This window comes from Hyla sarda, chromosome 6, assembly GCF_029499605.1.
Source record: "Hyla sarda isolate aHylSar1 chromosome 6, aHylSar1.hap1, whole genome shotgun sequence".
In the NCBI taxonomy this organism is placed as follows: domain Eukaryota; kingdom Metazoa; phylum Chordata; class Amphibia; order Anura; family Hylidae; genus Hyla; species Hyla sarda.
In genome coordinates this window covers 145,550,929-145,577,235 of record NC_079194.1, presented here as the reverse complement: position 1 = coordinate 145,577,235, position 26,307 = coordinate 145,550,929, and the positions used below count along the sequence as shown (strand labels likewise).

At 46.0% G+C, this 26,307-nt stretch overlaps 1 protein-coding gene across 4 annotated transcripts in view; it reads left to right on the top strand.

Moving 5' to 3' along the window:
* The window catches only part of LOC130277634 (solute carrier family 66 member 2-like), a 201,188-nt gene that overhangs the window by 1,326 nt on the left and 173,555 nt on the right, over nt 1-26,307 (top strand). The gene's annotated exons all lie outside the window — the stretch shown is intronic.

Below are 26,307 nucleotides of genomic sequence, written 5' to 3'. Positions count from 1 at the left end.
ACAGGATGCTAGACTAGAGCATTACCCCACAGTCGTGTATCTGTATACAGGGTGCTAGACTAGAGCATTACCCCACAGTCATGTATCTGTATACAGGGTGCTAGACTAGAGCATTACTCCACAGTCATGTATCTGTATACAGGGTGCTAGACTAGAACATTACCCCCACAGTCGTGTATCTGTATACAGGGTGCTAGACTAGAGCATTACTCCACAGTCGTGTATCTGTATACAGGATGCTAGACTAGAGCATTACCCCACAGTTGTGTATCTGTATACAGGGTGCTAGACTAGAACATTACCCCCACAGTCGTGTATCTGTATACAGGGTGCTAGACTAGAACATTACCCCACAGTCGTATATCTGTATACAGGGTGCTAGAGTGTAACCCCTCAGTCATGTATCTGTATACAGGGTGCTAGAGTGTAACCCCTCAGTCATGTATCTGTATACAGGGTGCTAGAGTGTAACCCCTCAGTCATGTATCTGTATACAGGGTGCTAGAGTGTAACCCCTCAGTCATGTATCTGTATACAGGGTGCTAGAGTGTAACCCCTCAGTCATGTATCTGTATACAGGGTGCTAGAGTGTAACCCCTCAGTCATGTATCTGTATACAGGGTGCTAGAGTGTAACCCCTCAGTCATGTATCTGTATACAGGGTGCTAGAGTGTAACCCCTCAGTCATGCATCTGTATACAGGGTGCTAGAGTGTAACCCCTCAGTCATGTATCTGTATACAGGGTGCTAGAGTGTAACCCCTCAGTCATGCATCTGTATACAGGGTGCTAGAGTGTAACCCCTCAGTCATGCATCTGTATACAGGGTGCTAGAGTGTAACCCCTCAGTCATGCATCTGTATACAGGGTGCTAGAGTGTAACCCCTCAGTCGTGTATCTGTATACAGGGAGCTAGACTAGAGCATAACCCCTCAGTCATGTATCTGTATACAGGGTGCTAGAGTGTAACCCCTCAGTCATGTATCTGTATACAGGGTGCTAGAGTGTAACCCCTCAGTCATGTATCTGTATACAGGGTGCTAGAGTGTAACCCCTCAGTCATGTATCTGTATACAGGGTGCTAGAGTGTAACCCCTCAGTCATGTATCTGTATACAGGGTGCTAGAGTGTAACCCCTCAGTCATGTATCTGTATACAGGGTGCTAGAGTGTAACCCCTCAGTCATGTATCTGTATACAGGGTGCTAGAGTGTAACCCCTCAGTCGTGTATCTGTATACAGGGAGCTAGACTAGAGCATAACCCCTCAGTCATGTATCTGTATACAGGGTGCTAGACTAGAGCATAACCCCTCAGTCATGTATCTGTATACAGGGTGCTTGTATCTGCATACATAAGGTGCTGGTCTGTAACTCCTTCAGTAACATAAATATGGATAGAGGGTGCTATAATGTAAACACTCCATTAACGTATCTGTATACAAGCGAGTACAGTGTACCCCCTCCAGTCATGTATTCATATACAGAGGTCATAGAGTCCCGTCAGACCAAGGGAAACATCTGCATGGAATTTGTATGTTCTTCCTGTGTTTGAGTTTCCTCTGGGTATTCCAGTTTCGTCCCACGCTCTGAAGCATTCTGATAGGTGAATTTGGAATTTAGATTGTGAGCACCAATGTGGACAAAGACTGAATGATGACAATTTCTGCACAGTGCTGTGGCATATGTTGGTGCTAAGTAAATATATATATATATATGGTGCTATAGTGAGTGTAGCGTCTGTCCAGTGTACCAGTGGCTGTGCTGGAATGTGAGCTGCCTGTTAGGCTTCAGGAATCACATTGAGGAAGCTGCAAGCCCTGGCATTTCCCTCCTGAGCTCTGTCACAACTGGTTTTGGTGCCTGGAGGTGGGATGAGCCTGAAATGTGCTGCACCAGGTCAGAGCTTTTCATCCAGTCAGGCAGCAGCTGAGTCTACAGTTAGAGTGCCGCCTGGGAACTAGTGACAGACACATGACACCGGATGTCTATGTCATATGATGGATCCTGAACTAGGTCTGGGTTTCTGTTGTAACCAAAAGGCACAATGTTGATCAGTGGGAGTCTCTGCACCCGAATCTTCTGATATGTCTCTATGACATGCCAGAAAGCTTTTAATACAGTGTTCCTTGTGTTATTAGTAGACACTTTCCCATTCACTTGCTTTTAAAGTTATCAACATAAATATCTTTAAAATGTAATATAAAAACGGCCACTAGGTGGCACTGTTCCCTGACACAATTAAAGGGGTACTCCGCCCCTAGACATCTTAGCCTTATCCAAAGGATAGGGAATAAGATGTCTGATCGCGTGGGTCCCGCCACTGGGGAACCCCGTGATCTCTCCGGCAGCACTCCCTGTCATCTGCTGCACTGAGCAAACTTCGCTCCGTGCCTGATGATGGACGATACAGGGGCCGGAGTATCGTGAAGTCATGGCCCCACCCCTCGTGACATCACACCCCGCCCCCTCAATACAAGTCTATGGGAGTGGGCGTAACGGTCGCCAAGCCCCCTCCCTTAGACTTGCATTGAGGGGGCGGGCCTTGATGTCACGAGGGGGTGGAGCCGTGACGTCTCGATACTCCAGCCCCTGTATCACCCTTCATCAGGCACGGAGCGAAGTTCGCTCCGTGCAGCAGATGACAGGGGGTGCTGCAGGAGAGTTTGCAAGGGTTCCCAGCGGCGGGATAGGGGATAAGATGTCTGGGGCGGAGTACCACTTTAATACAGTGGGTTTGGTCTCCTCCCGGCCTGGCAGGAGTCCGAACCCAGGAAGTGCTTCTCTGCACGGAGCTTGATTGTCAACTGCACAGAAAGTGAAAGCTCCACAGATTCTCACAGAAAGCCACGCAGACTGACAGCTAAAGGAGAGCCGGACTGAAATCTGCAGACTTAAACATGCACAGAGCTTGAGGTCTTCTATTCATCACAGCACTGCAACAATGTAAGGGCAGAAGTTGTCCCCCAGCAGGCTTCAGTGATGTCATGCCTGCTGGGAAACGCCCACTTTCTCCTGCTAGGAAATTGCACTATGCGAGCAAGAAGTAAGGTATGATAAACAGCTTTTTAAAGCTCTGAAATAGTTTTTAAGGGCAGGAAGGGTGTTAGCAGTAGTTAGGGAACATACCCTGAAGTAGTTGAGAACAGTTTATTTGGTACTTTCAAACCCCTTAAAGACACAGAGCGTACAGGTACGCCCTGATGTCCTGGTACTTAAGTACACACGGCATACCTGTACACCCTTGACGTTTCCGTTCATCACAGGTAATCCAGCGGTGAACGGAATGGATGCCTGCTAAAATCATTCAGCAGGTGCCCCGTGCAATCCCACATCGCCGATCAATTCAGATTGGCGATTTGCGGCGTTTCCGGGTCAATCAGACAAAACAGCACCTATCACCCTATAGCAGCAGGAGTGAGGTGGAACTGGTGCCACCACACTATCGTCCTGATTCATCGTCCGTTACCGGATGACGAATCAGGACTCCTGCTGGGGATTTCTCTAACGGCACCTGCTTCGCCCCTATTCTGGAGGGCGAGAGCGGGTGCTCGGTAGTTCGTACCTGGAGTGGGGCCCCCGAACCCCGGCATCGGTGGCAGGATCGGGGCCCCAAGATCGGAGGCGGTGGCGGCAGGCAGGAGGATCCGGCAGAGCAGCAGCAGGAGGTGAGGCTGGGCCTCCTGCTGTTGCTTAGCAACAACTCCCAGCATGCCCTTTGGTAGTTTGTGCATGCTGGGGGTTGTAGTAAAAAATGTAGCACATTTTTTTTTTGTGTGTTCCTCCAGCAGTTGCATAACTACAACCCCCAGCATGCACAGACAGCCAATGGGCATGCTGGGAGTCATAGTGTGCCTCCAGCTGCTGCATAAGTACAAGTCCCAGCATGCCCTTCGGCTGTCAGGGCATGCTGAGAGTTGTAGTTTTGAAACAGCTGAAGGCACACTGCTTGCGAAACACTGAGAGTTTGCTACCTAACTCAGGGTTTCGCAACCAGTGCCTCCAGCTTTTGCAAACTACAACTGTTTTGAAACAGCTGGAGGTTTTGCCCCCCATGGGTACAGGGTACATGGGTAGATTCACGCAGGCAGGGGTTTACAGTGAGCTTCTCGCTGCAAGTTTGAGATGCAGCAAATTTTCTACTGCAGCTCAAACTCCCAGCGGGAAACTCACTGTGACATAAATGCAAAAAAAAAAACACCCACATGTGACCATTTTGGAAACTACAGCCCTCATGGAAAAAAACAAGGGGTATAGTGAGCCTTAACACCCCACAGATGTTTCACAAATTTTTGTTAAAGTTTGTCTTGAAAATGAAAATTTTAATTTTTTTAACTAAAATGCTGGTGTTACCCCAAATTTTTCTTTTTCACAAGGGGTAATAGGAAAAAAGAGCACTTAACCCCATATGTGGATGTTAGGTGCTCTGTGGGTGCACTACAGGGCTCAGAAGGGAAGAAGCAAAATTAGTTTTTTGGAGAGAGAATTTGGCTGGAATTGAAGGCCATGTGTGTTCACAAAGCCCCCATGGTGCCAGAACAGTGGACCCCCCCCCCCCACATGTGACCCCATTTTGGAAACTACACCCTCAAGGAACGTAACAAGGGGTATAGTGAGCATTTATGCCCCACAGGTGTCTGACAGATTTTTGGAACAGTGGTCCATTAAAATGAAAAATAAAATGTTTCATTTGCACAGCCCCCTGTTCCAAAGATCTGTCAAACACCAGTGGGGTTTAAATGCTCACTCCTTGCTACATTCTGGGAGGTGGTGTAGTTTCCGAAATAGGGTCACATGTGGGAGGGTCCACTGTTCTGATAGCACAGGGGCTTTGTGAACACACATGGCTCTCAACTTCTATTTCAATCAAATTCTCCCTCCAAAGCCCAATGGAGCTCCTTCTCTTCTGAGCCCTGTAGTGGGCCCACAGAGCACTTAACATCCACATATGGGGTATTTCCACATATGGGGTTACAAATTTTGGGGGGAATTTTCGCCTATTACCCCTTGTGAAAATGAAAAATGTGGGGTAACACCAGCATTTTAGTACATCTTAGTATATCTTCACTAAATCAATCACCTGTGGGATGTTAACGCTCACTATACCCCTTGTTACATTCCTTGAGGGGTGTAGTTTCCCAAATAGTATGCCATGTGTTTTTTTTTTTTTGTTGCTGTTCTGGGGGCTTCCTAAATGCGACATGCCCCCCCAAAACTATTTCTGCAAAATTTGCTCTCCAAAATTCCATTGTTACTCCTTCCCTTCTGAGCCCTGTAGTGCGGTATTTCTTTACTCAAGAAAAGGTTAAACATTTTGGTGACTTTTTCTCCTTTTACCCCTTGTAAAAATGGAAATAAATAAATAAATAAATGGGTCTACAGGAACTTGTTAGTGTAAAAAATGAAGATCTTGAATTTTCTCCACCTGTTGCTATTCCTGTGAAACACCTAAAGGGTTAATAAACTTTCTGAATTTCATTTTGAATACTTTTGCAGCTTTTATAATGGGGTATTTCGAACTTCACTTCACTTCAAAACTGAACTGGTCTCTAAAAAATTCTGATTTAGAAATTTTCGTTAAATTTGGAAAATTGCTGCTAAACTTTGAAGCCCTCTAATGTCTTCAAAAAGTAAAAGCATGTGAACTTATTATGGAAACATCAAGTAGACATATTATATATGTGAATCAATATATAATTTATTTGGAAAGTCCATTTTCCTTATAAGCAGAGAGCTTTCAAATTTTTCATGAATTTTTTTTTATTTTTTACCAAGAAATGATGCAAGTATCGCCGAAAATTTACCACTAACAAAGTAAAAGTAAAAGCATCCCAGAGTTATTAATGCTTAAAGTGACAGTGTTCAGATGTGCAAAAAATGCTCTGGTCCTTAAAGGGGTATTCCAGGCCAAAACTTTCTTTTATATATCAACTGGCTCCGGAAAGTTAAACAGATTTGTAAATTACTTCTATTAAAAATTTATAATCCTTCCAATAGTTATTAGCTTCTGAAGTTGAGTTGTTGCTTTCTGTCTAACTGCTCTCTGATGACTCACGTCCTGGGAGCTGTGCAGTTCTATGGGGATATTCTCCCATCATGCACAGCTCCCGGGACGTGACATCATCATTGAGCAGTTAGACAGAAAACTTCAGAGGCTAATAACTATTGGAAGGATTAAGATTTTTTAATAGAAGTAATTTACAAACTTTCCGGAGCCAGTTTATATATATATATATATATATATATATATATATATATATATATATATATATATATAAAGGTTTTGTCCGGAATACCCCTTTAAGGTGAAAATGGGCCTGTGCTTAAGGGGTTAAGTCTATTGAAGAAAAACTGACAGCCCGTTGACACACACTAAACCCAGTACACTGGGTTATAGAGTGGGTAAACCTGAGCATAATGATGTTTTACCTACGAAAATCGGTCTAGCTGTTTTTGAGTCACAGGCTTTCTTGCTAATATGCAAATATATCCCTTTGAGCAATGGAGGCGGTTTTCCAAGCTTCTCTGCCTCCTTCCTCCATTCTCCCATATGCCGTCCCATCTTCTGTATATGCATTCTTCACTATCACATCCTACTGGAATGAGAGCCTTCTTTGCACAAAGGGACATATTTGCATACTAGCTGCACTTAGGGCTGGGCGGTATACCGGTTCATACCGAATAACGAAATTTTTGTGCTGCACGATATGAATTTTAACCCATACCGCAATACCGATTTGGCCCCTCCCCCTCGGGAAATAATGAATTATCAGCCCAGCGCTGCGCTGTCCCGGGGAACTAATCGGGGAACTAATCATAGGTGACCCGTGAGCGCTGTTCTGCCCCCCCCCCCAATTAATTATCAGCCCAGCGCTACTACTCACATATGTCACCCGCAAGCGCTGCCCTCCTCGTCCTCCTGTTTTTTGCGGCCGCCAGCACTGACACTCTATACCAGTGGTCTTCAACCTCCAGATCTTGCAAAACTACAACTCCCAGCATGCCCGGACAGCCGTTGGCTGTCTGGGCATGCTGGGAGTTATAGTTTTGCAACATCTGGAGGTCCGCAGGTTGTAGACCACTGCTCTATTCTGTATCCCTATGCCCGGGGTGCAAAAGGTAAACAAAATAAACTTTAACTCACCTTCCCCGTCGGTCCAGACTTGCTTCCCAGGGAATGGAACGTCGGACAGCCGTCAGCCTATCACCGGCCGCAGCGATGTTCTGCCTCGGCCGGTGATAGGTTGAGCCCACTGTCATGTAAGAAGTCGGCTTCTTACATGACAGTGGGCTCAGCCTATCACCTGCCGAGGCGGAACATCGCTGCGGCCGGTGATAGGCTGACGGCTGCCGAAGTTCACGTCCCCAGCGTAAGGCCGACGTCGGAACAGCCTGGGCATAGGGATACAGCATAGCGATACCGCACAGTATAGAGAGTGTCGGCGCCGGCGTCCGCAACAAACGGGAGGACGAGGAGAGCAGCGCTTGCGGGTGACGTGAGTAGTACCCCGATTGGGACAGTGCAGCGCTGGGCTAATAATTAATTTTGGGGGGGGGGGGGGGGGGGAATACCATTATATACCGTAGAACCGCCATAAGTTCCAAAAATACCGCGATACACATATTTGGCCATACCGTCCAGCCCTAGCTGCACTGATTACATCATTTTACTCAGGTTTGTCTGCACTATAAGCCAGTGTGCTGAGTTCAGTGTGGGTGAACCGGCTGTCCCTTTAAATCTGTGTACAATCTGTATCATACTCCAGAGCTGCATTCACTGTTCTGTAGCTTCTGAGCTGAACTCCTCAGAAGCTCTATGTAGGAATAACTACCCGCTGCAGTACTGTAGAGAAGCTAAGCAAATCTGTCCACAGACTTACTGACTGTTTCCAAAAACACAATCCTTTTTTTTAAGGGTGATAAGAACCCAACAGAAGTGGCTGGCAGCAGCTTACTCCTTTATCCCCATTAAAAACACATGCACATTTGGCCAAGCCAAGCATAGATGCGTAAGAGGTTATGGGAGAGATGGGTGGGAGAGTGTTTGGCTGACAGCTATCTAATGTGTATGGCCACTTTTGCTATGTAGATCCATCAGCAGCCATTATGCTAAACCATCATATACAAAGATACTAATACAAAGATCAGCAGGCAGCCAACATGGATACTGAGGTGGAAATCAGAGGCAAGTACGACAGGTTAAACCTGTTCCCGACAAAACTTTGTCTTCTTGACAACAGATGATTATCTCATAATAAGCTTGGGGTGTGGTTGTTGACATCACTGGAGTGGCCATTACATCATCAATGGGCATAGCTACTATAACTGGCTACTATAACCAACATGAGATAAATGGATACTTCTCACTGTCTGACGTTGTTAGAAATAAATTGTTGATGTCTGGGTTATATGTCATGTCTATGTCAGGGTATGAACACTGCCCAAACCTGGAGAAAGAGAATAGCAATAAGTCCATTGTTGTGTTCAGTAATAATGCAATACATATAAGTCAATGACAAAAATGTATCAAACTGTGTGAGAGAAAAAATGGAGGAATTTTCCCACAACAACCAATCACAGCTCAGCTAATGAGCTCTGGTAAAGTGAAAGCTGAGCTGTGATTGGCTGCTGTTGGAAAATCACTCCACTTTTTCTCTCACAGTTTGATAAATTTAGGCCAATATCCTCGAGTAGCTGACAATGCCGAGAAGAAAAAGGTAAACATAATGGCCCAGATTTATCAAATTGTGTGAGAGAAAAAATAGAGAGATTTTCCCACAGCAGCCAATCACAGCTCAGCTAATGAGCTCTGGTAAAGTGAAAGCTGAGCTGTGATTGGTTGTTGTGGGACAATCTCTCTATTTTTCTCTCACACTGGGAGTAAATCTCCCTTCCCTTACGTCTACCCATGGCATCTACAAAACCCAACAGATATCCAAAGGACTCCCCTTTAACATAAAAGAATAGGAGAACTGTTCATAAGCAACTCCTTAAAGGGGCACTCCGGTGGAATTTTTTTTTTTTAAATCAACTGGTGCCAAAAAGTTAAACAGATTTGTAAATTACTTCTATATAAAAATCTTAGCTCTTCCAGTACTTATCAGCTGCTGTATGCTCCAGAGGAGGTTGCATTGTGCTTTTCTGTCTGACCACAGTGCTCTCTGCTGGTGCCTCTGTCCATGTCAAGAACTGTCCAGAGCAGGAGAAAATCCCCATAGCAAACCTCTCCTGCACTGGACAGTTCCTGACATGGACAGGGGTGTCAGCAGAGAGCACTGTGGTCAGACAGAAAAGTATAATACAACTTCCTCTGCATACAGCAGCTGATAAGTACTGGAAGAATTACGATTTTTTAATAGAAGTAATTCACAAATCTGTTTAACTTTTTGGCAACAGTTGATAAAAAAAAAAGAAGAAAAAGTGTTTTCCACTGAAGTACCCCTTTAACCCCTTAAGGACCTAGGGCATATGGATACGCCCTGGCTTCCTGGTACTTAAGGACCCAGGACGTATCCATACGCCCGTGGGAATTTCGGTCCCTGCAGCGTGCCGGACGGGGAGCGGACCGGGGTGACTGCTGATATCTATCAGCAGGCACCCCGTGCAAATGCCCAGGGGGGGTCATTCACACCGGGAATTCACACCGGCAATTTGTGCCGATTATGGGTCTATGGTGACCCGGTGATCCGAATTAATAAGGGGGATCGCGGTTGTCCAAGACACCCACGATCCCCCTGAAGGGATAGGAGTGAGGTGGCAGGGGTGCCACCCCTCCTATCCCTGCTATTGGTCATCAAGGAGCGACGACCAATAGCAGATCGGGGGGCGTGGGGGTTTACTTTCGGTTTCCCAGTTCTGACCGGCAGCAAAAGATCCACTTACCTATCCGGAGGCTGTGGGTGACGGTGATCGGCGGGCAACGGTGATCGGCGGGCGGCGATGTTGTGCGGCTGGTTCACTGGATCCTACGGAAGCCGGTGAGTTGCCTAGCAACATCTGGAGGGCTACAGTTTGAGACCACTATACAGTGGTCTCTAAACTGTAGCCCTCCAGATGTTGCAAAACTACAACTCCCAGCATGCCCAGACAGCTGTTTGCTGTGTGGGCATGCTGGGATTTGTAGTTTTGCAACAGCTGGAGGGCTGCAGTTTGGAGATCACTTTGCAGTGATCTCTAAACTGTAGCCCTCTAGATCTTGTAAAACTACAACTCCCGGTTGTATACACCCCCTTACACTGTCCCCCCCCCCCCCCCCAATAAAAATCAAAAACTTAAGTGTTTCCAAAACGGAGCCTCCAGCTGTTGCAAAACAACAACTCCCAGCATTTCCGGACAGCCACTGACTGTCCAGGCATGCTGGGAGTTTAGCAACAGCTGGAGGCACCCTGTTAGGGGTATTCTACGCCAGTGATTCCCAATGTCCACCCCTATGCAATCCCTAATGTAGACTTCAAATGCGCATGGCGCTCTCTCACTTCGGAGCCCTATCGTATTTCAAGGAAACAGTTTAGGGCCATATATGGGGTATTTCCGTACTTGGGAGAAATTGCACTACAAATTTTGGGGGGCTTTTTCTCCTTTTACCCCTTATGAAAGGGAAAAGTTGGGGGCTACACCAGCCTGTTAGTGTAAAACATTTTTAAAAATTACATTAACATGCTGGTGTTGCCCCATGCTTTTTATTTTCACAAGAGGTAAAAGCAAAAAAAGACCCCCAAAATTTCTCCTGAGTACGGAAATACCCCATATGTGGGCGTAAAATGCTCTGCGGGCGCACGACAAGGCTCAGGAGTGAGAGTGCACCATGTACATTTGAGGCCTAAATTAGTGATTTGCACAGGGGTGGCTGATTTTACAGCGGTTCTGACATAAACGCAAAAAAATAAATACCCACATGTGACACCATTTTGGGAACTACACCCCTCATGGAAAGTAACAAGGGGTATAGTGAGACTTATTACCCCACAGGTGTTTGAAGAATTTTCATTAAAGTTGGATGGGAAAATGAAAAAAATAATTTTTTTCACAAAAATTCTGGTGTTACCCTAAATTTTTCATTTTCACAAGGGAACATAGGAAAAAAGCCCCCCAAAATTTGTAACCCCATTTCTTCTGAGTAAGAAAATACCCTATATGTGGATGTAAAGTGCTCTGCAAGTGCACTACAATGCTCAGAAGAGAAGGAGCGCCATTGGGATTTTGAAGAGAAAATTTGTCCGGAGTTGAAGGCCACGTTTGTTTACAAAGCTCCCATAGTGCCAGAACAATGGACCCCCCCCCCCCACATGTGACCCCATTTTGGAAACTACACCCCTCACATAATATAAAAAGGGGTGCAGTGAGCATTTACCCCCACAGGTAATTTAATTTGCACAGCCCACTGTTCCAAAGATCTGTCAAACGCCAGTGGGGTGTAAATACTCATTGCACCCCTTATTAAATTCTGTGAGGGGTGTAGTTTCCAAAATGGGGTCATATGTGGGGGGGGTCTACTGTTCTGGCACCACGGGGGGCTTTTTAAACGCACATGGCCCCTGACTTCCATTCCAAACAAATTCTCTTTCCAAACGCTCAATGGCGCTCCTTCTCTTCTGAGCATTGTAGTGCACCAGCAGAGCACTTAACGTCCACAGATGGGGTATTTTCATACTCAGAAGAAATGGGGTTACAAATTTTGGGGGTCATTTTCTCCTATTATCCCTTGTAAAAATGTAAAATTTGGGGAAAAAACTGCTTTTTAGTGAAAAACATTTTTTTTCCCGTTTACACATCCAACTTTAATAAAAAGTCGTCAAAGGGTGTTAAGGCTTACTGTACCCCTTGTTACGTTCCTTGAGGGGTTTAGTTTCCAAAATGGTATGCCATGTGGGGGTTTTCTGCTGTTCTGGCACCATAGGGGTTTCCTAAATGCGACATGCCCTCCAAAAACCATTCCAGAAAAATTCACTCTCCAAAATCCCATTGTTGCTCCTTCCCTTCTGAGCCCTCTACTGCGCCCGCCGAACACTTGACATACACATATGAGGTATTTCTTTATTCGAGAGAAATTGGGTTACAAATTTTGGGAGACTTTTTCTCCTATTACTCCTTGTAAAAATTAAAAAACTGGGTCTACAAGAACATGCGAGTGTAAAAAATGAAGATTTTGAATTTTCTCCTTCACTTTGCTGCTATTCCTGTGAAACACCTAAAGGGTTAACACACAAAGGGTAATTTGTGGGGTATTTCTAATATGAAGTCCCTTCAAATCCACTTCAAAACTGAACTGGTCCCTGAAAAATTCCGATTTGGAAAATTTTGTGAAAAATTGTAAAATTGCTGCTGAACTTTGAAGCCCTCTAATGTCTTCAAAAAGTAAAAACATGTCAACTTTATGATGAAAATATAAAGTAGACATATTGTATTTGTGAATCAATATATCATTTATTTGGAATGTCTGTTTTCCTTATAAGCAGAGAGCTTCAAAGTTAGAAAAATGCTAATTTAAAAATTTTTTCATCAAATTTTGGAATTTTTCACCAAGAAATGATGCAAGTATCGACAAAAATTTACAGCTAACATGAAGTAGAATATGTCACGAAAAAACTATCTCGGAATCAGAATGAAAGGTAAAAGCATCTTAGAGTTATTAATGCTTAAAGTGACAGTGGTCAGATGTGCAAAAAATGGCCAGGTCCTTAAAGGGGTACTCCGCCCCTAGACATCTTATCGGGGTCCCGCTGCTGGGGACCCCCGGGATCTCGGCTGCGGCACCCCGCTATCATTACTGCACAGAGCAGACTTGCTCCGTGCGTAATGACCAGCGATACAGGGGCCGGAGCAGCGTGACGTCACGGCTCCACCCCCTTGTGATGTCACGGCTCTGCCCCCTTAATGCAAGTCTATGGGAGGGGGCCTGATGGGCGCCACACCCCCTCCCATAGACTTGTATTGAGGGGGCGGGCCGTTACTTCACGAGGGGGCGGAGCCATGACGTAACAATGCTCTGGCCCCTGTATTGCCCGTCATTACACACGGAGCGAGTCTGCTCTGTGCAGTAATGATAGCGGGGTGCCGCAGCCGAGATCCCGGGGGTCCCCAGCAGCGGGACCCCGGCGATCTGACATCTTATCCCCTATCCTTTGGATAGGGGATAAGATGTCTAGGGGCGGAGTACCCCTTTAAGGTGAAAATGGGCTGGGTCCTTAAGGGGTTAATGTACCACTGGGTACATTGGAAACAATTATGAAGTGCAGATTGTGTCGATGGAGGGAGACGATTAATATAGACTGTCCATGTGGTGAAGAATCGCTTAGTAAGTCTCTTAAATTGTGAGGGTTTCAATCCAGACCATTTGAAACAAAAAGTCCACTTTACTAGTGATCAAATAAAGTGAAGATACAGAATCCTGTGCCCATAACTGCAGAATATTCTTACGTGTGTCTGCCATTTATACATGGAGAAGCCATACAGTTGGAAGAAACATTTGATCAGAAACACCAATATATGAAATAAGGACCACTCCTGAGTCTGGAGTAAATGCCCTGGATTACTCATCTTCCTCCCTGGGTCTGCTGTGTTGTGCTGAGTATCTTTATCCAATCACTGCAGGCTGCTCTGTAACCCCCTCCTCTCTGCTTTTAGGCTGCAGTCTATAACTCCCTCCTCTCTGTTTTTAGGCTGCAGTCTATAACCCCCTCCTCTCTGTTTTTAGGCTGCAGTCTATAACCCCCTCCTCTCTGTTTTTAGGCTGCAGTCTATAACCCCCTCCTCTCTGTTGTTAGGCTGCAGTCTATAACCCCCTCCTCTCTGTTGTTAGGCTGCAGTCTATAACCCCCTCCTCTCTGTTTTTAGGCTGCAGTCTATAACTCCCTCCTCTCTGTTTTTAGGCTGATTTTGCGCCAGATTTTGCTGCCCATTGACTTTAATGAGAAACAAAAGCTGCTACAGCAAATCAGCAGCAAAAATACACACCTATGAACATACCCTAAGGGTGCATTCACACGGGCATATTTGTCAGCGGATCCGCAGCTGCGGATCCGCTGACAAAGGCCCCTAAAGTGCTGCCCTCTTTGTGCCTGCTAATAGCGGCAATTCGCGGTTACCAGCAGACACACTGTGAAGTGCGAGCCGCAGTGTATCCGCACATCCCGCACATCGCGGCCGCTCCCCCGGCTCCCTGAGCTACACAGAGAGCGGCCGCGATGTGTGCGAGTACACTGCAGGGTAACTCGCACATCGCAGTGTGTCTGCTGGTAGCTGCAGATTGCCGCTATTAGCAGGCACAAAGAGGGCAGCACTTTAGGGGCCTTTGTCAGCGGATCCCCAGCTGCGGATCTGCTGACAAGTACGCCGGTGTGAATGCACCCTAAGTGTGTATATTTTGTGTCACTGCCACGCTGCTACTAGTGCGCAGTTTGAAAACTGCTGACATCCTGAGTTAGGCAAATTAATCTACACTTAATCTTACCTACTCATACGAACGCATTATTGCATTAGGCAATGGTACATTTACTACTTTAAAAAAAATGGCATAACTGGTCTAATTCCTCACACTGCACCCTACCCTGGCCCCCTTGAGTTGCTCTTCATATAATGCCCCAGTTAGGTGCCCATTACAATTGCTATGTATATACACTCTCCAGGACCTACAGCTTCCCGCTAGGTATCTCCACGCGATACTGCTGTATCTTCACAACATAATGGGGGGAGATTTATCGTAACCTGTCCAGAGGAAAAGTTGCTGATTTGCCCATAGCAACCAATCAGATCGCTTCTTTCATTTCTCAGAGGCCTTTTCAAAAAATGAAAGAAGAGCTCTGATTGGTTGCTATGGGCAACTCAGTAACTTTTCCTCTGGACAGGTTTTGATAAATTTCCCCCAATTTGTTGCACACTGTTCTATCCCATGGACATATTGTAACTCTCCCATTGTCCTTGTAGGCAGTGATTTGCATTCATACCTACCACTGCATAATTTGATGTTATCATTTTACACTCATTTAGGCAAGCAATACTATATGCTTTATGTATTTTCCATGCATTTCACATATATGACTTTGTTTTGTTTGTCATTTACATTGTTCTATACCAGTTTAATCTGTTTTCCGGCTATGCATGGTGTGTTTTTGTATACCATGAAAAATTTCTGATAAAAACTATTGAAACGAAAAAGGAAGTAATGTCACCTTTAGATCAGACAGGTTAATAATTTGATCTGCTGTAATTTAACCTCTTAAGGAAACAGGGTTTTTCCGTTTTTGCATTTCCATTTTTTCCTTATCACCTTCTAAAAATCATAACACTATCGATTTTGCACATAAAATTCCATATGATGGCTAAATTTTTTTTTTAGGCCACCAATTCTACTTTGCAGTGAAATTAGTCATTTTACCAAAAAAATCCACAGCGAAAGGGAAAAAAATTCATAGTGCAACAAAATTTAAGAAAAATTGCCATTTTGTAACTTTTGGGGGCTTCCGTTTCTACGCAGTGCATTTTTTTTTGGTAAAAATGACTCCTTATGTTTATTCTGTAGGTCCATATGGTTAAAATGATACCCTACTTATATAGGTTGGATATTGTCGTACTTCGGAAAAAAATCATAACTACTTGCAGGAAAATTTATATGTTAAAAATTCTCATCTTCTGACCCCTATAACTTTTTTATTTTTCTGCGTACGGGCTGGTAGGCGGGCTCATTTTTTGCGATGTAATCTGAAGTTTTTACAGTTACCATTTTTGTATTGATTGGACTTTTTGATCGCTTTTTATTAATTTTTTCATGAACTAAAAAGTGACCAAAAATACGCGATTTTGGACTTTGGAATTTTTTTGCGCATACACCATTAACCGGGCGGTTTATTTAATTATATATTTTTATAATTCGGACATTTCTGCATGCGGCGATACCACATATGTTTATTTTTATTTATTTTTTATGGCAAAATGGAGGGTGATTCAAACTTTTATTAGGGAAGGGGTTAAATTACTCTTATTAACTTATTTTTTTCACTTTTTTTTTTTGCAGTGTTATAGCTCCCATAGAGGGCTATACCACTGCATGCACTGATCTTTTACACTGTTCACTGCAAAGCCATAGCTTTGCATTGATCAGTGTTATAGGCGGTCGATTGCTCAAGCCTGTATCTCAGGCTTGGAGCAATCAATCGCCGATTGGACGCGATGGAGCAAGGTAAGGGGACCTCCGCTCGCGTGCTAGCTGATCAGGACATTGCGATTTTATCACGATGGGCCCGATCAGCCCGACTGAGCTGCCGGGAAGCTTTCACTTTCATTTTAGACACGGCAATCAACTTTGATCGCCGCCTCTAAAGGGTTAATAGCACGCGGCACAACGATCGGTGCCGCATGCTATTAGTCCAGGGTCCCGGCTATCATTAGCTGCTGGGACCGACCCGATATGACGCGGGGTCACGGTGTGACCCCGTTTTATTTACCGGGACTGGGCGTAGGGTGTACAGGTACGCCCTACGTCTTTAAAGGGGTACTCCGGTGCTTAGACATCTTATCCCCTATCCAAAGGATAGGGGATAAGATGCCTGATTGCGGGAGTCCCGCCGCTGGGGACCCCGTGATCTTGCACGCGCCACTCCCTTTGTAATCGGTCCCCGGAGCGTGTTCGCTCTGGGACTGATTACCGACGACTACAGGGCGGACGGCGTGTGACGTCACGCCCCCGCCCCGTATGATGTCACGCTCCGCCCCTCAATGCAAGCCTACGGGAGGGGGCGTGATAGCTGTCACGCCCCCTCCCGTAGGCTTGCATTGAGGGGCGGAGCGTGACATCACACGGGGGCGTGACGTCACACGCTGCCCGCCCTGTAGTCGCCGGTAATCAGTCCCGGAGTGAACACGCTTCGGGGCCTGATTACAAACGGGGTGCCGCATGCAAGATCACGGGGGTCCAGAGCGGCGGGACTCCCGTGATCAGGCATCTTATCCCCTATCCTTTGGAGAGGGGATAAGATGTCTAAGCACCGGAGTACACCTTTAAGAGGTTAAAGAGCCTGATACGGTTTCTCCATGAACAAGAACATGCGAGTGTAAAAAATGAAGATTGTGAATTTTCTCCTTCACTTTGCTGCTATTCCTGTGAAACACCTAAAGGGTTAAAACACTGACTGAATGTCATTTTGAATACTTTGGGGGGTGCAGTTTTTATAATGGGGTCATTTGTGGGGTATTTCTAAGATGAAGACCCTTCAAATCCACTTCAAACCTGAACTGGTCCCTGAAAAATTGTGAGTTTGGAAATTTTGTGAAAAATTGGAAAATTGCTGCTGAACTTTGAAGCCCTCTGGTGTCTTCCAAAAGTAAAAACACGTCAATTTTATGATGCAAACATAAAGTGGACATATTGTATATGTGAATAAAAAACAAATTATTTGGAATATCCATTTTCCTTACAAGCAGAGAGCTTCAAAGTTAGAAAAATGCTAAATTTTTAAATTTTTCATAAAATTTTGGGATTTTTCACCAAGAAAGGATGCAAGTATCGACAAAATTTTACCACTATGTTAAAGTAGAATATGTCACGAAAAAACAATCTCGGAATCAGAATGAGAACTAATAGCATTCCAGAGTTATTAATGTTTAAAGTGACAGTGGTCAGATGTGCAAAAAATGGCCGGGTCCTAAGGTGTAAAATGGCTGGGTCCTTAAGGGGTTAAACTTGTTATCAGTATAAAACACTCCTGTCCACAACCTCAAACTGTCACCCTCCAAACTCCACTATGGCCAAGACCAAAGAGCTGTAGAAGGACACCAGAAACAAAATTGTAGACCTGCACCAGGCTGGGAAGACTGAATCTGCAAGCAGCTTGGTGTGAAGAAATTAACTGTGGGAGTAATTATTAGAAAATGGAAGACATCTGATAATCTCCCTCGATCTGGGGCTCCATGCAAGATCTCACCCCTTGGTATGAAAATGATCACAAGAACGGAGAGCAAAAATCCCAGAACCACACAGGGGGACCTAGTGAATGACCTGCAGAGAGCTGGAACCAAAGTAACAAAGGCTACCATCAGTAACACACTACGCCGCCAGGGACTCCAATCATGCAGTGCCAGACGTGTCACCCTGCTTAAGCCAGTACATGTCCGAGCCCGTCTGAAGTTTGCTAGAGAGCATTTGGATGATCCAGAAGAGGATTGGGAGAATGTCATATGGTCAGATGAAACCAAAGTAGAAATTTTTTGGAAAAACTCAACTCGTCGTTTTTGGAGGAGAAAGATTGCATCCAAAAAACACCATACCTGCTGTGAAGCATGGGGGTGGAAATATCATGCTTTGGGGTTATTGTTCTGCAAAGGAACCAGGACGACTTATCCGTGTAAAGGAAATAATGAATGGGGCCATGTATTGTGAGATTTTGAGTGAAAACATCCTTCCATCAGCAAGGGCATTGAAGATGAAACGTGGCTGGGTCTTTCAGCATGATAATGATCCCAAACACACCGCCCAGGCAATGAAGGAGTGGCTTTGTAAGAAGCATTTCAAGGTCCTGGAGTGGCCTAGCCAGTCTCCAGATCTCAACCCCATAGAAAACCTTTGGAGGGAATTGAAAGTCCGTGTTACCCAGCGAGAGCCCCAAAACATCACTGCTCTAGAGGAGATCTGCATGGAGGCATAGGCCAAAATACCAACAACAGTGTGTGAGACCTTGTGAAGACTTACAGAAAACGTTTTACCTCTGTCATTGCCAACAAAGGGGATATAACAAAGTATTGAGATGAACTTATGTTATTGACCAAATACTTATTTTCCACCATAATTTGCAAATAAATTCTTTAAAAATCAGACAATAGGATTTTATGGATTTTTTTTTCTCGTTACGTCTCTCATAGTTGAGGTATACCGATGATGAAAATTATAGGCCTCTCTCATCTTTTTAACCCCTTAAGGACCAAGCCCATTTTGACCATAAGGACCAGGCCAATTTTATTTTTGCATTTTCGTCCTCCTCGCCTTCTAAAAATCGTAACTCTCTTTCTATTTTCATCCACAGACTAGTATGAGGGCTTGTTTTTTGTGCGACCAGTTGTCCTTTGTAATGACGTCACCCATTTTCCTATAAAATGTATGGCGCAACCCAAAAAATACTATTTGTGTGTGGAAATTGGAAAGTTTTGTTTTCATGCCATACAATATACGGTAAACATGACATGCTTTCTTTCTTCTGTGGTTCAATACAATTAAAATGGGGGAGCGCTCCGGGGGAGAAGCGGGACCCGGAGCGCTCGCGGCGTTACACTCCTGCTTGCAGCGCCCCGGTCAGACTCGCTGACCGGGAGCGCTGCTCTGTGTCTCTCGGCCGGGCTGCGATCCCCGCGGCGGGCCATGCCCGCCCGCGGGTCGCATCCCGTGTCACTCACCGGCCCCGTCCTCAGTCCCGGCGCGCTGCCCTGCTCTCTAGGGGGCGCGCGCGCCGGGTCTCTCTGATTTAAAGGGCCAGTGCACCATTAATTGGTGTCTGGCCCAATTAGTTCTAATCATTCCCTACACTATATAAACCCACTTCCCCTTCCTGTCCCTGCCAGATCTTGTTGCCTTGTGCCCTGAGAAAGCATTTTGTGAATTCCCTAGCCTGTGTATCTGACCTTCTGCCGTTCCCCCTGACTACGAACCTTGCTGCCTGCCCTGACCTTCTGCTACGTCTGACCTTGCCTTTGCCTTGTCCTTTGTACCACGCCTGTCTCAGCAGCTTTGCGGCGAGCTCTGGGGAAGACCAGTAACTACTTAGAACCGATCCCCCAGTACGACCCGCACCATCGCCTCTCTGGCACAGAGGATCCACCTCCAGTGTCCTCACCAGCTGCTAGTCCGGATCCTGACACCATGATTAAATACTTTTCTATTATTGTTGCGCTTTTAAAAAATCACAAACTTTTTAACCAAATTAGTATACTTAAAATCCCTCTATCTTGACGAACTATAACTTTTTCATTTTTCCGTATAAGCGGCGGTATGAGGTCTAATTTTTTGTGCCGTGAACCGTACTTTTTATTGATACCACATTTGTGTATAGAAAACTTTTATGAATTATTTTCATTAATTTCTAAACAACAGCTGTCCTCGGCTCCCAGTCCTGGAGGGCGGATGAGATGAAGTGGCCACTGGAGTCCATAAATAAAAAAAAAAGACAGTTCCTGGGGCATTGCACCAAAGTCCTTCACAAGGCTGATGAACTAGGGAAGAGTCCATGTGGCATTTTAGACAACGTCCATACATGCTCAGTCTTTGGGTGATCAACCAGAATAAATTGAACAAAATTATTGTTGAGATTGTTTGATCTAGTAACTGCTTTGTGGTCAACTATTGGTTTGGATGGGCTGCCGGAGGCTTTCTATCCTGATGCCTGTAACACTCACATTTCAGTAGACTGGAACACTGAAGATAGTGGATCTGCTGGACCTGTGTGGTAGATGACTCGGACCGTACCAGGAAGAGGAGTCTAAGGTGCTGCAGGAGAGAGACGTGGAAGGAATTGGGAATACGTAACACAACAGGTAAACAGAGTTTGTAGGAGACAGGATTACTTTTGTGTAGAATCTGGAAGGGACCAAGGTAGCGAGGACCAAGCTTGTAACAGGGTATCTTGAAGCGGATGTACTTGGATAAAAGCCACACCATGTCATCAGGAGAGAAGGATGGAGGAGGTCTTCTACTCTTATCAACTTGCGCCTTGCGCCTTCAAGAGTGAAGAAGCTTTGTATAACGACTGTCGAGTCTGTTGTTGGTGGAGAAGTCACGGACCAAGTCATCAACAGCAGGCACACCGGAGGAAACTGGGAGAGGAAGAGGAGAACGAAGATGGAGTCTGTAGACAACAAAAAAGGGAGACGAACTTGTGGACTCGGAATCCTTATGATTATATGAGAATTCAGCCCGACCCAATCATCTTGGCGAGCTGAAACAAAATACCGAAGATAAGTCTCAAGAATTTGATTAACCCTCTCCACCTGACTGTTGGACTGAGGGTGGTAGGCCGAGGAGAAGTCCAAATTGATGTCCAGACGGTTACAAAGGGCTCACCAGAACTTAGAGACAAACTGCACACCACAATCCGAAACGATATACTGAGGAAGACCATGGAAACGAAAGACATGTAACAAGAAGTTCTTTGCCAGTTGTGGGGCTGAAGGAAGACCTGGTAGAGGAATAAAATGAGCCATCTTGGAAAACCGATCTACAACAACCCAAATGACAGTGTTATTATGAGATGGTGGCAAATCATTGATGAAATCCATGGTGATATGGGACCAGGCAGTCTACGGAATGGGTAAAGGCGGTAGGAGTCCTGCAGGTCTCTGTCGAGGAGTTTTGTCACGGGCACAAGTTTCAAAGGAACAAACAAAATCAGAAACATCACGTTCATGATGGGGCCACCAGTAGTGCTGGGAGATTAGAAGTAGAGTCTTGTGTATACCAGAATGACCTGCTGTCAAGGAAGAATGACCCCATTTCAGTACCTTGCGTCTCAATCTGGCGGGCACAAAGGAATTTCCCTGATGAACTTGCTGAATTTCAGCAGGAAAGGCAGGAATCAAACAGTCAGGAGGAATAATATGCCTAGGCGTGGAGTCCAAACCAATGACATCCGAGGACCTGGAGAGAGCATCTGCCCTGATGTTCTTATCTGCTGGACGGAAGTGGATGAAGAAGTTGAACCTAGAAAAGAACAGGGACCACCTTGCCTGTCGGGGGTTCAAACGCTGAGCAGACTGAAGGTATAGAAGATTCTTATGATTGGAGTAGATGCTGACCGGATATCGCCATTCCTCCAAGGCAAGCTTGATAGCGAGGAGTTCACGATCTCCAATGGAGTAATTCCTCTCAGTAGGAGAGAAGGTCTTGGAGAAGAACCCTCAAGTTACAGTCTTGCCCTTGGCGTTTTTGTGAGTAAGAACGGCACCCGCTCCAATAGATGAGGCTTCAACCTCCAAAGCAAAGGGCCTCTCCCGATCTTGTCTTGTAAGCACAGGAGCAGAGGCAAACACAGACTTTAAACGGGAGAAGGCCTCTTCAGCCTCTTGAGGCCAAGACTTAGGATTAGAAGTCTTCTTAGTGAGAGCCAAGATTGGAGCAACCAAGGACGAAAAATGTGGGATAAATTGATGATAATAGTTAGAAAATCCCAGAAAGCGTTGAATAGCATGTAGGCCCGAACGACAAGGCCAATCCAATACTGCAGACAATTTATCTGGATCCATAAGTAGGCCCCCATGAGAGATAATGTAGCCAAGAAACGGAAGACTAGACTTCTCAAACAGACATTTCTCCAGTTTGGCATAGAGATGATTCTTCCGTAGTCGCTGAAGAACCAGACGAACATGAGTACGATGTTCCTCTAAGTTGGAAGAGAAGATCAGGATGTCATCTAGGTATACGACAACACAGGTGTAGAGAAGATCATGGAAGATATAATTGACAAACTCTTGAAAAACGGCTGGAGCATTGCACACACCAAAAGGCATTATGAGATACTCAAAATGTCCATCACGAGTATTGAAGGCCGTTTTCCATTCATCTCCCTTGCGGATACGAATGAGGTTATACGCTCCACGTAAGTCCAACTTGGAGAAAACCTTGGCACCACATAGACAGTCAAAAAGTTCTGAGATAAGAGGTAGTGGATAACGGTTCTTTAGCGTTATTTTGTTAAGTCCCCTGTAGTCAATGCATGGACGGAGTGAGCCATCCTTCTTCCCTACAGTGAAGAAATCATCTCCAGCAGGAGAAGAGGACTTACGGATAAATCCCTTTTGGAGATTCTCCTGGATATACTCAGCCACAGCTTTGGTCTCAGGAACTGATAGAGGGTATATCCTTCCACGAGGAGGAGTGGTACCAGGCAGAAGATCTATAGGGCAGTCGTAAGGACGATGTGAAGACAGAGACTCAGCCTGTTTCTTGCAGAATACATCAGAGAAATCTTGGTACGGTGGCGGCAGGCAGTGTAAAGGGGGAAGACGAGAAACAACTTTAGGCTGAACTGGTTGGAGGCAAAGATTTTGACAGGATTCTCCCCAGCTAATTACTTCTCCAATTCTCCAATCCAGTTGCGGAGAATGTCGTTGCACCCAAGGAAGGCCAAGAAGAATCTCTGAAGTACAGTGTGGCAGAACATAGAATTAATTCTTTTCTTCTTTATGGAAGTGAATTATACAGTCCAGATTTTGTCCATTAACAGGGGAGATTAACAAGGGCTTGACAAGCCGAGTGATAGGAAGATAATACTTGTGGACCAAAAAAGCATCAATAAAGTCACCTGCTGATACAGAATCCAAAAATGCTGTAGCACAGAAGGAATATTTGACTGAAGCGAAGACTTGTACATAAATAGTTGTGCATGGAGAGGTAGTATTCACACCCAGGGATGCCTCTCCCTTAAACCCTAGGTGCCAGCGTTTCCCGGACGCTGTGGGCAAACTGTACAGTCCTTGTGGAAGTGCTCCAGGATAGCACAATACAAGCACAAATTCTCATTGCGTCATCGTGACCTCTCCTGTTGTGTAAGATGAGAACGATCCACTTGCATAGCCTCTTCGGCAAGAGGACACAGGAAACTGAAGAGGTGGACCTTGAAACACGGGTACCATGCGAGGATATCTCTGTGTTTGGGCTGGTTCCCTCTCTAAGTGCAGTTCCTCCTGTCTCTCAGCAAAACACACATCAATGCGTGTGGCCGAGTGAATAAGTTCAGTCAAAGAAGATGGAAGATCACATGCTGTGAGGACATCTTTAATCCTGCTTGACAGTCCTTTTTTGAATGAGGCACACAAGGCCTCATCATTCCATGCAAGTTCTGAGGCTAGAATGTGGAATTGAACCGCGTAGTCACCAACGGAAGAATTCCCTTGACAGAGGTTCAGCAAAGCCGTCTCAGCAGAAGAGGCACGTCAGGGTTCCTCAAAGACATTGCAAAATTCTGCCAAGAAAGCCAACAAATTGGAGGATACCAGATCACCACGGTCCCAAAGGGGTGTAGCCCAGGCCAGGGCTTTCCCAGACAGTAAACTAATGACAAAGGCCACCTTCGCACGTTCCATCGGAAATTGTTCAGACATGAGTTCCAAGTGCATGGAGCACTGTGTGAACTTGGAATCACCATCATATTTAGAAGGTAAAGGCAGACTTAGCTGGGAGCCAGAAGACACTGCAGGAACTGGTGGTGGGAGTGGGCCAGGTTGTGTTACCTGCTGCTGTTGTTTCTGCAAGGCCAATAGCTGTTGCATCATAGCAGACAGTTGGCTAAGTTGCCGCGCCTGTCGCGCCAATTGCTGAGACTGACGTATCCTAACGGAGGGAAGATCCGCGACTTCAGGCAGGGGTACCTCAGCGGGATCCATAGCCGAATCTTACTGTAACAGTCATGTTTCAGTAGACTGGAACACTGAAGATAGTGGATCCGCTGGACCTGTGTGGTAGATGACTCGGACCGTACCAGGGAGCGGAATCTAAGGTGCCGCTGGTTTTCACCAGAGCCTGCCGCAAAGCGGGAATTTGAGGCACAGGATACAGCAACTCGTGGTCAGGAGAGTAGACGGTCAGGGCTGGCGGCACAGTAGCGTAGTCAGGAACGTAGCAAGTGGACAGTAGGCAGGTGGCAAAGGAGCAAGGTCAGGTCACGGAGCAAAGTGTTGTCACGATGCCGGCTGGCAGGTAGTGGATCCTCTGTGCCAGAGAGGGATTGGCGTGGACCGTGCTAGAGGATCGGTTCTAAGTCACTACTGGTTTTCACCAGAGCCCGCCGCAAAGCGGGATGGTCTTGCTGCGGCGGTAGTGACCAGGTCGTATCCCCTAGCAACGGCTCAACCTCTCTGGCTGCTGAAGATAGGCGCGGTACAAGGGAGTAGACAGAAGCAAGGTCGGACGTAGCAGAAGGTCGGGGCAGGCAGCAAGGATCGTAGTCAGGGGCAACGGCAGAAGGTCTGGAATCACAGGCAAGGAACACACAAGGAACGCTTTCACTGGCACTAGGGCAACAAGATCCGGCGAGGGAGTGAAGGGGAAGTGAGGTGATATAGGGAAGTGCACAGGTGTAAACACTAATTGGAACCACTGCACCAATCAGCGGTGCAGTGGCCCTTTAAATCGCAAAGACCCGGCGCGCGCGCGCCCTAGGGAGCGGGGCCGCGCGCGCCGGGACAGAACTGACGGGGAGCGAGTAAGGTACGGGAGCCGGGGTGCGCATCGCGAGCGGGCGCTACCCGCATCGCGAATCGCATCCCGGCCGGAGGTAGTAACGCAGCGCCCCGGGTCCGTGGAACCGACCGGGGCGCTGCAGTGAGGGAAGTGTAGCGAGCGCTCCGGGGAGGAGCGGGGACCCGGAGCGCTCGGCGTAACAGTACCCCCCCCCTTGGGTCTCCCCCTCTTCTTGGGGCCTGAGAACCTGAGGATCAGACTTTTGTCCAGGATATTGTCCTCAGGTTCCCAGGACCTCTCTTCTGGACCACAACCCTCCCAATCCACTAAAAAAAAAGTTCTTCCCCTGACCTTTTTAGAGGCCAAAATCTCTTTGACAGAGAAGATGTCCGAGGAGCCGGAAACAGGAGTGGGAGGAACAGATTTAGGAGAAAAACGGTTGAGGATGAGAGGTTTAAGAAGAGAGACGTGAAAGGCATTAGGGATACGAAGAGAAGGAGGAAGAAGAAGTTTGTAAGAGACAGGATTAATTTGACACAAAACTTTAAAAGGACCAAGATAGCGTGGTCCCAACTTATAGCTCGGGACACGGAAACGGACATATTTAGCGGAGAGCCATACCTTGTCTCCAGGGGAAAAAATGGGAGGAGCTCTTCTTTTCTTATCTGCGAATCTCTTCATGCGAGAAGAAGCCTGTAAGAGAGAATTTTGGGTCTCTTTCCATATGGTGGAAAGATCACGAGAAATTTCATCCACAGCGGGCAGACCAGAGGGCAAGGGGGTAGGGAGGGGGGGAAGAGGGTGACGGCCGTACACCACGAAAAACGGAGATTTGGAGGAAGATTCAGAGATTCTGAAATTATACGAGAATTCGGCCCAAGGTAGAAGATCTGCCCAGTCATCCTGGCGGGAGGAAACAAAATGTCGTAAATAGTCACCCAAGATCTGGTTAATTCTCTCTACTTGTCCATTGGATTGAGGATGGTATGCAGAAGAAAAATTTAATTTAATCTTGAGTTGTTTACAGAGAGCCCTCCAGAATTTAGACACAAATTGGACGCCTCTATCCGAGACGATCTGTGTAGGCAACCCGTGAAGACGAAAAATGTGTACAAAAAATTGTTTAGCCAACTGAGGCGCTGAAGGAAGACCAGGAAGAGG